The following is a 12,568-nucleotide window of genomic DNA, read 5'->3' as shown; positions in this document are numbered from 1 at the left end:
GCTTGACAAACGTCTACGGCCTGTTGGAAGCTAGTTAGTTAGCTGCTAGCAAGTTGCTGCAAACATGGGACTGTGTAGCTGTAATATACAGTTGACACCGCATCCTCATAACATTACAAGTGCAGTATTCAACGATACATTCTATCTCATATCAAACGACCTACATGACAAAAAACACAACTTTCGTTTGCACATTTCACCAAACTTGTCAGCAGTGCTAGTTCGCTCATTAGGCCACAATGTTATTGCCCGCTAGTAAAGCTAACGTTCGCTAGCTCGCTACTAAGACAAACGAAACAAACATACGTCTCCGTAGCGCACAAGTGATATGTCAACTATTAGAGTTGCATTGTTTCGTCTTACCTGCTGTGCGTCTTAAACCCGTTTAGCTGTCATGCTTGTTATGCAAGACTACAATGTAATGATGGTGTGCGGAATAATCAAATACACCATCACATTTCATGAAGGCTTGACATATTTTATTTGTCGCCACCTAGTGGTTAACGTCGGCTGTATGTAACGGTGCGCTCCTGATAACTGCTGCTGATAATGTTCCCTCATGCTTCAATCTGGCGACCTACTTCTGTGGATGTTCTTCTGGTCTTACCCTTTACAAAAACATGTATGACTATATTAACGCATGGTTATAAGCAGAGATGATACATTCTATAAATAGGCTGTGCAGTGGCTAAATATAATTTGTGGTTATCTAGAATCCATGCGGACATTAAGCACGACCCTATTAGTGGGTTAGAAGCAACATGAAAAATATGTATGATGCAGTCTAAGTGTTTGTATAGGCTACAACAATAGTCAATGAAGTCAATGGCATATTTTCTTGCCAAAGTTAAACTACAAAAACCACGCAGAATTTCACATTTTATTGAGTGACCATGTAAATTACAAAAGTGCCATTGTAGGCTCATCATAGGCATATATAGGCCTATATGTTTGTATAGTTAGCAGATGCCCCTTCCAATAAAAAAACAAAAAAAACACAACCTCTTACAACCTTCTCAGTTATGACCTTGTCATATTTAATAGTTGATCTCCTGCATCTAGCTGCATTAATACTATGACTTGACAACAGTTTTCTATGAAATTTCTACACCATCTGCCCTTTTTATGGGATTATTGTGGGATTAGTTCTTTTTGAAAGGGCGCGTTAAGGCAACAATAGTAGCAACCTTATAAGAATTACACTATGTAAATTAGCAGTAAAGGGCGGATAAAGTGAAAGCGGGTTGTGGGTTTAGTGCAATAACCATCTGTATTAATCTACTAATTCTTCGACTGACAGCCTATCCACAAAAAGGGATGTTTAGGGTCATGATAAAATGATAGCCTGTCATGCCGAGCCATCAAACACACACACCCCCCCCACACACACACACACACACACACACACACACACGCACACACACTGCCGTATGGAATACTAATCAACCTGTTTGCCGTCAAGTGCAGAAGCTCGGCACACAGTTTAAGACTTCTCAACTCTGTGTCTAGAGCTGTCTCTGCTGGATTTTTATCTAAACCTCCACCTGCTGAATTTCATCGGGTTTCAGTAGTACAACCCTCTTTGAACAATCCGCGGCTGTTATCACTCCTTTCCTGTCTCTGTCTCTTCTGATGTGCGACAGACAGCCAGAGAGAGAGAGTGGATCTGGGGACAGACAGCACACTCCTGCGCCGCCTCCAGCAAGGGAAGCCCCCCCACGCGTTGAGCGCCTGGATCGCGGGTAGAAATTCTCGTGTGCACGTGCGTCAGGCTATACATGTGTGTGTTCGCGCACGACAAAGCCCCGGGCTCCGTCCTCAACAGTTGCTACCAGAGCGGCGAAGAGGAGAGGTGGAGAGCGACAGAGATAGCAGACTGAGGACGGACGGACGCGGAGCCCCACGCCGCTCTGCCCGGCTCTGTTCCTGACATGCAGTCGATCATCTCTCCGGTGACCAAGGCCATCCTAGTAGCGCTCTTCATTTTCGCCATACTCCTAATCCTATATGTGATCCTTTGGTACATTTGCAGAGACGTGGACTGCGATCACGGCATTTAAGGATATTCCAAACGGGAATAACGGGAATTTCACAATGGGGCGCAAAGAGGAGCCCGCAGAGCCCAGGGTCATCCCGTAAGTCTGCTGTCTTCCTTTTTGTCTTGTCTTTCTTCATGTGTATGTGTTTCTAGGTTATATGTGGATGTTTGCATGTGTGTGTACACGCGCGCTTTTTTGTCGTGCGTAATGTTAAATGCGCTTTGGATAGAATAGGTGATGGCCGAAGTGCGTCTCCACCGGCACGCGGTATCCCAAACCCTAAATGAGCAGAGCCCCACACTCCTTTCTGTTCAACTTGACAGCGATCATCTGTCGATACCGGTTTATGTATTACAGAGCCAGTGTTGTAACTGACAGTGGATTCTCAAAGGTGATACAATGTCATCAGGATATCGAACTGGTGTCAAACGGAAGACGGTGCACGTGTGTGGGCTCTCAATTAATGGAGTAGGAAGACCGCCAGTGACATTGCGGTAACCGGCGTGGGTGTCCCTTAAGGTCAAGAACAACAGTGTTTACATGCAGGTTGCCAATATTGTTTTGTTCTCCCCCCCCCCCTCTCCTCCTTCTCTTCTTCCTCCTTCGGCATATCTGCAGCATTAGTTCATGTTCAGTTCATGTTGGTCTCTGAAGATGCTTCCACGTTGGCATTTTACATCCAACGAGATAACAGGATTATCTATATTGGCTCCTGCGTGTCTAATTCCTAATCTGTTTTGTGCCATGTTTTTGAGTCCTTATCTTGAATACGCCGCTAATGCTTTTACGCATAGCGCATTTATATTCTCCATGACATCAGTGAGCTTGTTCAACAACATACGATGTCCAATCTTAGTTTAGAAAGATGCTCTCATATTTACTTTTACACTCACTCACTCACTCACTCACGCGCACAGCATCTCCTGGCCACTCTGAATGACTTCTCAATATTGCAAGCAAGTTGGCCCCCAATGCCTACATGCTGTCACATGGTCCATAAAGCTATTACACATGTGAGATATGATATGCCATTTTTCATCTGGGTCTCAAACCATTTAGTTTTCATCTCCCGCAACCCAGAACCAGGAAAAATAACAAATTGTGCATGTTCTAAAGTGGATATTGTGAAGGACACACCAAGGACATTTTGCGTTTTAACGTTTTTTAGGACATTTATTTAGGAATGTTGAGAGGAGGACGCCTACCATCACCCAGTTTATCTATGTCTTTATTTGCACAAAAGAGTGTACCCATCTTTTTAGGTTCCTGTGAATCTTTAAGATATAAATTCCACATCTTGATGTAAAACGATGATGGCCTTTTTATTGGGGAAAAGCAGGACTCAATCCCTAGTAAAATATTAATAAATGCTGAATGATATCTGCTGATGACTGCAGCTCACACTTTTAGCCACCTTTTTATGGAATGCCACATCCCACCTTAAACTCCCCGGAGGATTTAAACAGCCGAGCATCTCCCCTCACTCCCCAAGAAAGTGCAAGTTTAGGCTTAAAATCTTTAGGCCTTCTTATTTTGAGCGCCACACTCTCATATTTAAAATCCATAAGCAGCCTAAATGCTGGATGCAGCCACGCGGAAGGAACCCTGCAGCCTCCTAAACTGTTCTGTGTTTCTCCCGTTGAGAAATGGAGAACGAGTCTGGTGGGATGGCAGATGCCCTCTTTGACCAGAGTACAAAATGATTCCTGTCAGCCATGAGTAGATATGCAACCTACCCGTGTCACACACACAAACACACACACACACACACACACACACACACACACACACACACACACACACACACACACACACACACACACACACACACACACACACACTGTAAATGACAGTCCTGACTTTATCAGCCCCAGTAATGACAAAAAGAGAGAGAGAAAGTGAGCAAAAAGGTTAGACCACTGCTTAAACTCTTGGTGTCTGTCTGTTTAAACCGATGCCCTGAATTGTCTGTGTGTGTGTGTGTGTGTGTGTGTGTGTGTGTGTTCAGTTAGAAAGAAGGGAAAAAGCTGTGTTTGAGCAACTGTGTATGTTTGTGCAGTTTGTTAAAGAAGAAAGGCGTTGTGTGTGAGCGTGTGTGTGTGTGTGTGTGTGTGTGTGTGTGTGTGTGTGTGTGTGTGTGTGCGTGTGCCAGCGTGGGAGGGGGTTAAACACTGACATGCTCCAGAATGACAGATGAAAAAAAAAAGTGGAGCAGGGAAGGCTCAGAGGGATTCAGCATGGGAGACAGGTGCGTGCGTGTGTGTTTGCGTGTGTGTGTGTATGTGTGTGTGAGTCTGTGTGTGTGTGTGTGTGTGTATGTGTGTGTGTGTGTGCGCGTGTGCGTGCCTTTGCATGCATATGAGCATCACTCATTCACTCAAGTTTATTGATATTGAAAATGTTTTCCTTCATTAAATACAAATGTTAATATTTCTTTATACCTACTGCGTAACGGCAGAAGTAATAGTTAATGTAGTGTGTGTGATCTAAAAAGTTAATTGAACAATAATTGCATTCATACATACATTAAGTACAGATTTTACATACATTTTTCTAACTTTTACTGCTGTAATTTTCTGGTTTTAATTATAACACAAGACTGTGATCAGCTGTGTGGGAGGCAGATGTTAATACTCCTTGATAGATCCAAGTTCAATTGAGATTGAAGTCATAAAATATGTACGGATAAAAGTAAATTATTGAAGCTTGAGGCAGTAGAGAGAGGATTTGTTATCCTATTCTGGCCTCACAATGTTCATAAACTGACAAAGTGTCTGTGTGTGCGTGTGTGTGTTGCCATCAGCCGTTCATTATCACAAATCATTTATAATGGACAGAAAAGCCAGACACCTATGCTGATACATTCTACAGTCCTATACAATACTGCTTTCATAATTATAGTTATAATCAGATAAATCTCCCATCATCAAACTATAAAATGTGACTTCAAAGGTCAGGATTTATTTATTTGGGTTGCTGAGATGTGGAGTTTAAGGTCACAGAGCAGAAGCTACACATTAAATGATGCTATTGTTATTCACTGCAAATAATTCATACTTTTTTATATTTCCATTTTCATTAAGTGTGGGTCCCCGGGTTTGACCGGAGGGCCTGGTTCTTAGCTACAATAAGGACCAGGTGTGTGATATTAAAAAGCTACAAATACTAATTAGCATACTGATGATTAATTTAGTTACAAATGTTGTATACTTCCATCATTAATCAACATAACAAGAACAAATATAGACCTACAATTTCTAGCGACTAAATTAATTAAAAGATCATATACATGCCTAATGAAATTGTGTTTATTTGTTTGTCAGTTAGTGAGCAGGATATCTCAAAAATGTGCTCTGAGTGTAAATTAAATCTTGCAGAGGGTGAGACCATGGGCCAAGACATAAGTGACTCGTATCAGGAACAGATTCAGGTCCAGGAATTTTAACAAGGCTCTCTTAAAATAGAGCATTTTTACCTTTTTACTACTGCACTGGGAAAAGAATCCCATATTCTAAATGTCTCAATATTTTCTAACATTAAGATAACACATTTTGTGCTCGCTACTTACTGGAGTCCAGATGATAAATCATCTGAATTCAGTTTAGTTTAAAAACAGTGTAGCCATTAGTTTGCCTTCAAAAAAGCACTGATAAAGTAAAATGTATTTTTCAGTACATAGCTAGGGCACAATTATACCACATTTAAGGGATCACAATCACTAAAATATATGGTATCAACCTCAAACATCCCTGGGCTCTACTTACAAACATTTATTCACGTAAAAGTGGCAGGTAACGAGACAGACTGGTGTTCTAGGCAGACGTTAACTGCTTTCATGGTGTGCCACCTTTTCTAATTTAAAATAACTGATGTTTGAGGTTGAGCACTTTTTCTCTCTGCAATGCGCACTTGTAGTGTTTTTTGGATTTTCTTCCCCTAATTTATTCACTACCATCAGCACTACATGCCCGGGGCGTCTTGTAACACATCATCCCCCTTTGTCTCTCTCCTCTAGTGTTGTCTACTGTTTGCAATTGTTTGTTTTGTTACGGTCTGTTGTTCCTTATCATTTATTGTTGTTTTAAAAATCTTAGCTCTCTACTGTACTCTCATGAATTCCAAAAAAAAAACCCCACTTAAAACAGCACTACATCCCTAATCTCCCATAACCTAATCCCTATTCTAACCTCAAAACCAAGTCAGAGCCTTTAAACGGCACTTTAAAGGAGTGAAGCCTGGTCAGGATGACCTGACGGCACAAATATGCCCTCATTCTAAAACTCAAATTGGCTCTCAGAAAGATAGAAGCACTGGAACACACACACGCACACCTCAAAGCCATAAAAATAGATTGTGAGTGACTCAGCCGTTATGTAAAGTCCATCTCTGATAGGGCCGCCTGGGGCTGTTTATGTCAGTTTAGCTTGACGGCACTGAAGCCGAGGTGACACGTGTCTGCTGTGTCCGAGTTTCAATACACACTCACACACATTTACCCCAAATACGCACACACTTTTCCCAGAATATGCGTGCCAGCCTCTCCCCCGCTCACTCTTCCTTCTTTTTCCTCTTCTAAGTCAACATTCCCCAGTGTGTGTCCCCCGATGGACGAAGATGTGATACAGTCAGCTAATGGACTCCCTCCAGCCCAAACAGCACACATTATTAGCATTTCAGTGCTGACTGGGAGGGAAACACCACTCGAGACGTGAATCACATCCGCCATCCCTCCGGCGAGGTGGACAGTTCAATCAATACTGGTGAACTTGAGCAAACCACAACTTAAAACTGGAGCCCGGCTGATCCATTAGCTTTCTGTTGTCTTTATTAAACATCTGATCTGGTCCTGCCTCTACCAACCACGTCTCATAAAACAGATTTGATGCAGGGTGTTCTGAATATATATTTGACATCTGCACTGTTGGTAAACCTTAACTTTTATTAATGATAATTAAACATTTTATATATGTTTCCCCCCTTATTAACCTGGGTACAGGCTTTTCCATCCATAAAATGCATTAGGGAAACATTACAGAGGGTTTTAGATTAATTGGAAGATTTTTTTTTTCTTTCTAAATTTAGCCAAAAGTATTTTTTGCCACCCTCTAACCAGCCTTCATCTACTGTGGCTTAAGATGGATGAAGGTCATATTGGTGGAGACTTTGTATTGAATGCTGTAATGATCTTGCTGTCATAGCGCAAATAATCAGGGGTGGCATCACATTCAGACAGGTGATATCTGATTTAATTTTCTGTGTGTGTGTGTGTGTGTGTGTGTGTGTGTGTGTGTGTGTGTGTGTGTGTGTTTATGCCACTCCACTGCATGACTGAGCTGAGGCATCGGTGTTGTTGGGTTGAACAGAGAGATAGGTGAATGGCTTGAAGCCAAGGAAGCAAAACACACACACCATCCTAAAGTCTCTCTGTGTGCTCATAGCCCTGTAGTGAGAGGCAGAAAGAGAGAGAAAAAAAGCAGAGGGAGAAAGAAAGTGAGAGAGCAAGAGATGAGAAAGCCTCTTCACAGTCCTGTCTCAGTGACAACAGGTTTGCACACACACTGACTCACAGACTGTTAAATTAAATGTGTTAAATACTGTGTGTCTGTGTTTGAGCGTGTGTGTGAGTGTGTTGCACCGAGTTAATGACAGACTTAATTGGTGCACGCAAATATCCCTCCCGCTGCTCCTCATTCTACATCTACTAATGGCAAGGCATCCTCTCCCTGAAGACAGTGAGGTGTCGGGATGTACATACAAACATGCACACACACACACACACACACACACACACACACACACACACACACACACACACACTGAGTTTTGACCCCCGCATGATGAATTAACAGCTGACATTTCTGCACAACAATACACACACAAACACGTGAAAATAGAGATTTATTTACTAAAATGCATCCACAGACAATCAATTGAGCCTGACACTATTAATGTTGGAACTATCCATAGTATTTAGATATGCTTTTGTTTTGCTTTGAAACTCTTGGTGCTAAATATATAAAAGGAAGCATGATTCCACATACCCATTATCTATTCCTTCCCTTGAATGTAATTCAAGTGTTTGGAGATTGTGGAAATTGGAAGCAAAGACCAATAACAGTTAAAGGAATAGTTTGTTCAAGTGGTCGTCTGGAAGGAAGTTAATGTTGATGAGTTCTGTAAAGCTGTGTGAAGCTCACAGTAACATTACATTAGGTAGAAGAAACCCTCACTGTATTTTAAGAAATGCAACTATTGTAATGGCTGAAGAAATAACTCAGATTTATTTATTACAACCTTGTAGCCAATTATGATATGCTTAATAACACATATTTCTAAATGATGGTATAATTATGTACAATAGTATGAGTTACTTTTACCCAGTCCCAAACTTTTTTGGGGCATTTGTCGCATGTTTGTCGCAAATGCCTGCAAGTGAAAAAGAGATGGCATCAGTCGCAGACCGGATGTGAATGCAGGATGTTGTTATATGCTGTGTGCAGTCACCCACTGCAAACACATCTTAGGTTTCACTTTCATGTTTACAAGCTGGCCTTTGGCGGCTCTTCTTCCCATGGAAAGCCTGTGGCTACTGCAGCTGAGGCGACACAACAATTACCAAATCTGTCCACATACAGTCCACTGCCTCATCCCACCATCGGCTCCTACAGTAGTGCACATCCGGCCATCTGTGGATAGGGGGGGTCGCTCTCTGAAACGCCTCTCCTGAGGTTTCTTCTCATTTTTCTCCTACTTACAATCTAAGTATTAGTGTTAGTTTTTCGGCTGTCTTTATAGAGAGCTGGGTCTGGGTTAGAAAGCCATGCTGTTGTTGGTCGATAAAGCCCTCTGAGACACTGAAGCCCCTTTCACACATGCACTGCTAGATTTTACCCGGTGGAGCTGTATGTGAGAACACACGGACATCAAACAGGCTTTACCCTGCCAGTTTCCTAGAAATAAGTCTGTGTATTGTCCGATTGAGCCCATGTGTGAATAGAACCGCTCATTCTCCAGAGCATTCATGGCAAGCGAGTGGGCCCGTTGATAACGTTTCTATTGTGAAGAAGAAGGGTGATTTACACGAAGACGGTAACAAAAATGTCTGACTGAAGAGAAGACAAGATTCGGGAACTTCTGTCTGTAAATCATCAGACAAATTGAACGAACGGCAAGAGACTCGGTTATTTATGACCAAATTACGAGTCGGCTATGTGACCACAGTGGTAAATGCCAGCAGGAGATTAGCTTAGTTTAGCATAAAGGCTGGAAGCACGGGGAAACAACTAGCCTGGCTCTGTACAAAGTAAAAAAACAAGCTCAAATTCACAATAGCTACAACCACGTACACGCATGGATCCACACATTCATGCATTCACACACAAACAAACACAACCTCCCAAACACTTGACCTCAATGTCCACTTTCAGCCTCCTCGGGCGAAAAACTGTGGCCCCCAAAGGGTGGGGAAATTTCTGATGTTTGCAGCTAAAACAATCAGCCTACCAGCACCTCTGACTTTTAATAGACCCTTTTCACATACATTTCACATATAAGATATTTTGACTTGTCAAAGCAAGAAAAAAAAAGAGTTGTAAATGACAACATAAATGATGGCTCCATCACAGTAAGTGTCCCAGTAAGCCATGTCAGTGAGTGAGTTTGCATAAAAGATAAATGTAGGAAAATAAGTAAAATGTCCAATACTTCCCAATAGTAAAAGAGTAAAAGTAATAACTAATGCAAGAAAAAAAAGTGTACTCTCTCCTACTTCCCACTTTTGCCAGTAACATCAGTGTATCTGATTTCCCTCCTCTAAAAACAACACAACAACACATGGCACACATACTGTACATGTGATATACAGATGTGGTGGCTTGCTTGAAATAATTTCTTTAAGCTTATCTTCGCCTGCCTAACATTAACTGGCACGTACATATAGACACGCAAATGCTGCTATTTACACACAACAGATATAGTCACACAGACCCTTGTGCTGCAGGTTGCAAAATAAGGCACTCCCCATGGGATGTCTTTTTCACATGACACATGCACTGTCTCATTAGGGTCTGGACTCTGTGCATACTGTAGCTCTGGCTCAGTCTCTGAGCTTTGAGTCCATCCTTGATTGTCTGCCTCTCAGATGGAGGAGACGTCTCAGCTCAAACTGGGAGAAAAAGACAGCATCGATTCACACTAGCTGTAGCACTTCGGATCCCAAATTGCCAATGACACACCCGGAAAATCCCCTTTCTTCACAATATGACACTTTACCTGCCGTCTCCCCGGGGCGGCAGTTGATCAGTAACAAAAACAAATGTGGGGTAAAGTGTTGAGGAACAGCGTGTCAAAACAGTTCTATTTGAAAACTGTTGGTGGCATTTTCTGCTAAAAATATCCAACATCCTCCTCCTTCTCTTCTCACCAGGAATAAATCTATGTGAAACATGAAATAAATCTTACATTTTAACTGGCAGGACGCACACATACACATACACAGATCCCGTAGAGCTGTTGTCAACCTAGATTTACAAAATAAGACAAGTTGGGCTTTGCAGCCAGCCAGTGGTTGTCATAAACAACTAGGTGACTGTTGGTTGAAGCTATTTGGATGCTGGTCACATGTTATTTACATCACACACCCTCCTGTCATGTCCTGTTCCCAGCATGTCTTCGTTTGTGTGTGTGTGCGAGTGTTTGTGTGTGTGTGTGTGTGTGTGTGTGTGTGTGTGTGTGTGTGTGTGTGTGTGTGTGTGTGTGTGTGTGTGTGTAAAGGACTGTCTCCCTGATGTCCCATCATCCTAAATAATCATCGCATAGTCATGCGTGAGACGCGATTTTCTTTAAACAATAGCAGGCCAGCTCGCCTCGCTGACCCCCAACCTCTTGCATGTGCTGGCAAACACACACACACGTCCTCTCAGTTTGCATTAACAGCAACACATGCACATTTTTAAATACACACACAGCCTCCAAAGCTCAGCCTCCATCAGGGCCGTGGTGATGACAGTGTCTTTATGTTGCTGCTCATTTAACCGCCTTCGAAGCAGACTATATAACTGGAGCCAATTACATGTTGGCGCTGGTGTTTTAGGCCTGACTAGAAAGCGGGAAAGACACAAACTAATACTAATGATTTCCCTGCCAAAAGAAAAAAAAAGGGAAGTGATTGTGAATGCCCCAGACTTGTCTTTAACAGAAATTATTGTAATTTAGTTGAAAAGAAAGACTTAGAGAGTTTGGTTACTGTACTTTGAGCCAGTGATAATTCAGCTCCTGCTCTGCTCACCAAACTCAATCCATCACAGCAGTCTGTTTAGATTTATGTTGTCGGGATGTAAATCACAAGTTTCATCACAATATGATATTATTTCGATTCTTTGGACAACAATACGATATTTGATGATATCACAAAGATATTTTGATTTGATTCAATTTAGGGGCTTTTTAACACAATCAGTTACATTTATATCAACTCAAATAAACTGTAATTATTAATTAACTATTTTATTACTAGGCTACTATGCTTTCAGACATTTAAATGAAAGACATCTAATCTTTTTCATAAAAAGAATAATATAGAAATGTTGTTGTTTGAATGTTCAGGAAGGAGGTACGCATGGACAAGTAATGGTCAAACGGGAATTTCAAAATAAAGGCATATCTTATAGATGATGATATTTATTGATGTTTTCACTTGTACACCTGCTGTGTGCCCGTGGCAATCATTATACATCTATATAAAATGGCAACCAGATATACACTACCATTCAAAAGTTCAGAATCACCCGTTATATTTTCACATAGATAAAAACATTTCCACTCCCACACATCTGTTACCCCTTGCATTGACTAAATGTTTGTCATTAGAGTTTTAACATTGTGACTCAGTACAGCAGGTGTTCTTTCATAGTACTACCAAGAGACCGAAATAAACATCACAACTTTGCTCTTTTAATCACTCCCTGGTTGCTTCACAGTCATCAATTACACACATTGGGGCAGTCATGTAATTACTTTCAGCTTAGTTTTTGTAGGAGGGTATGCCATAAATTCCCGACTATTAAGCATATATTTACAAGGATGCTCTCATAAAGATTATATTTAGGCTACTAAATCTAAAACATATGGAAAATACATGTAGATATACATGCAACAAACATTTCATGCATCATGTAGCATATATTATCGGGAATCCTGTGTGCTGAATAAATCATAGAATCTGTGATCAGATGGCAGACAAAAGTCATAATTTTCACAGCTAAGGTCCAATCTGACTAATGATCACAGCAGCCTGACTAGCCTTTAATAAGAGGAGACTGGTGTGATGGACTCAGTGCAGCCACAGTGCAGCCGGAGAGCTGCAGACAGGAGTTGCACTGCTCCAGAAACATGTTCTTAAAGCTTATCCTTTGAAATTATGGATGAAACTCGTGTGTCATGCCTCTGATGCTTCTGTCGTGTGTGACCTCTCTGGTAGCAGTTAATAAGATAGTCAGTTAGCTGAAGGGAGCAATATGCTGGATGGATCT

The 12,568-nt window shown here is 41.6% G+C and overlaps 1 protein-coding gene across 1 annotated transcript in view; it reads left to right on the top strand.

Annotated features, from left to right (window-relative positions):
* Nucleotides 1-1,732: 1,732 nt before the first annotated feature.
* Nucleotides 1,733-12,568, top strand: part of LOC115026273 (dehydrogenase/reductase SDR family member on chromosome X) — a 44,129-nt gene continuing 33,293 nt past the window's right edge. The window contains exon 1 of the mRNA XM_029459029.1: nucleotides 1,733-2,135. The gene's annotated coding sequence lies outside the window, so the exon portion shown is untranslated. The remainder of the gene's footprint in view (nucleotides 2,136-12,568) is intronic.

The sequence above is a fragment of the Cottoperca gobio genome, chromosome 21, assembly GCF_900634415.1.
Source record: "Cottoperca gobio chromosome 21, fCotGob3.1, whole genome shotgun sequence".
Classification (NCBI taxonomy): Eukaryota; Metazoa; Chordata; class Actinopteri; order Perciformes; family Bovichtidae; genus Cottoperca; species Cottoperca gobio.
The sequence above is the reverse complement of the archived record's forward strand: the minus strand, read 5'-3'. Positions and strand labels throughout refer to the sequence as shown.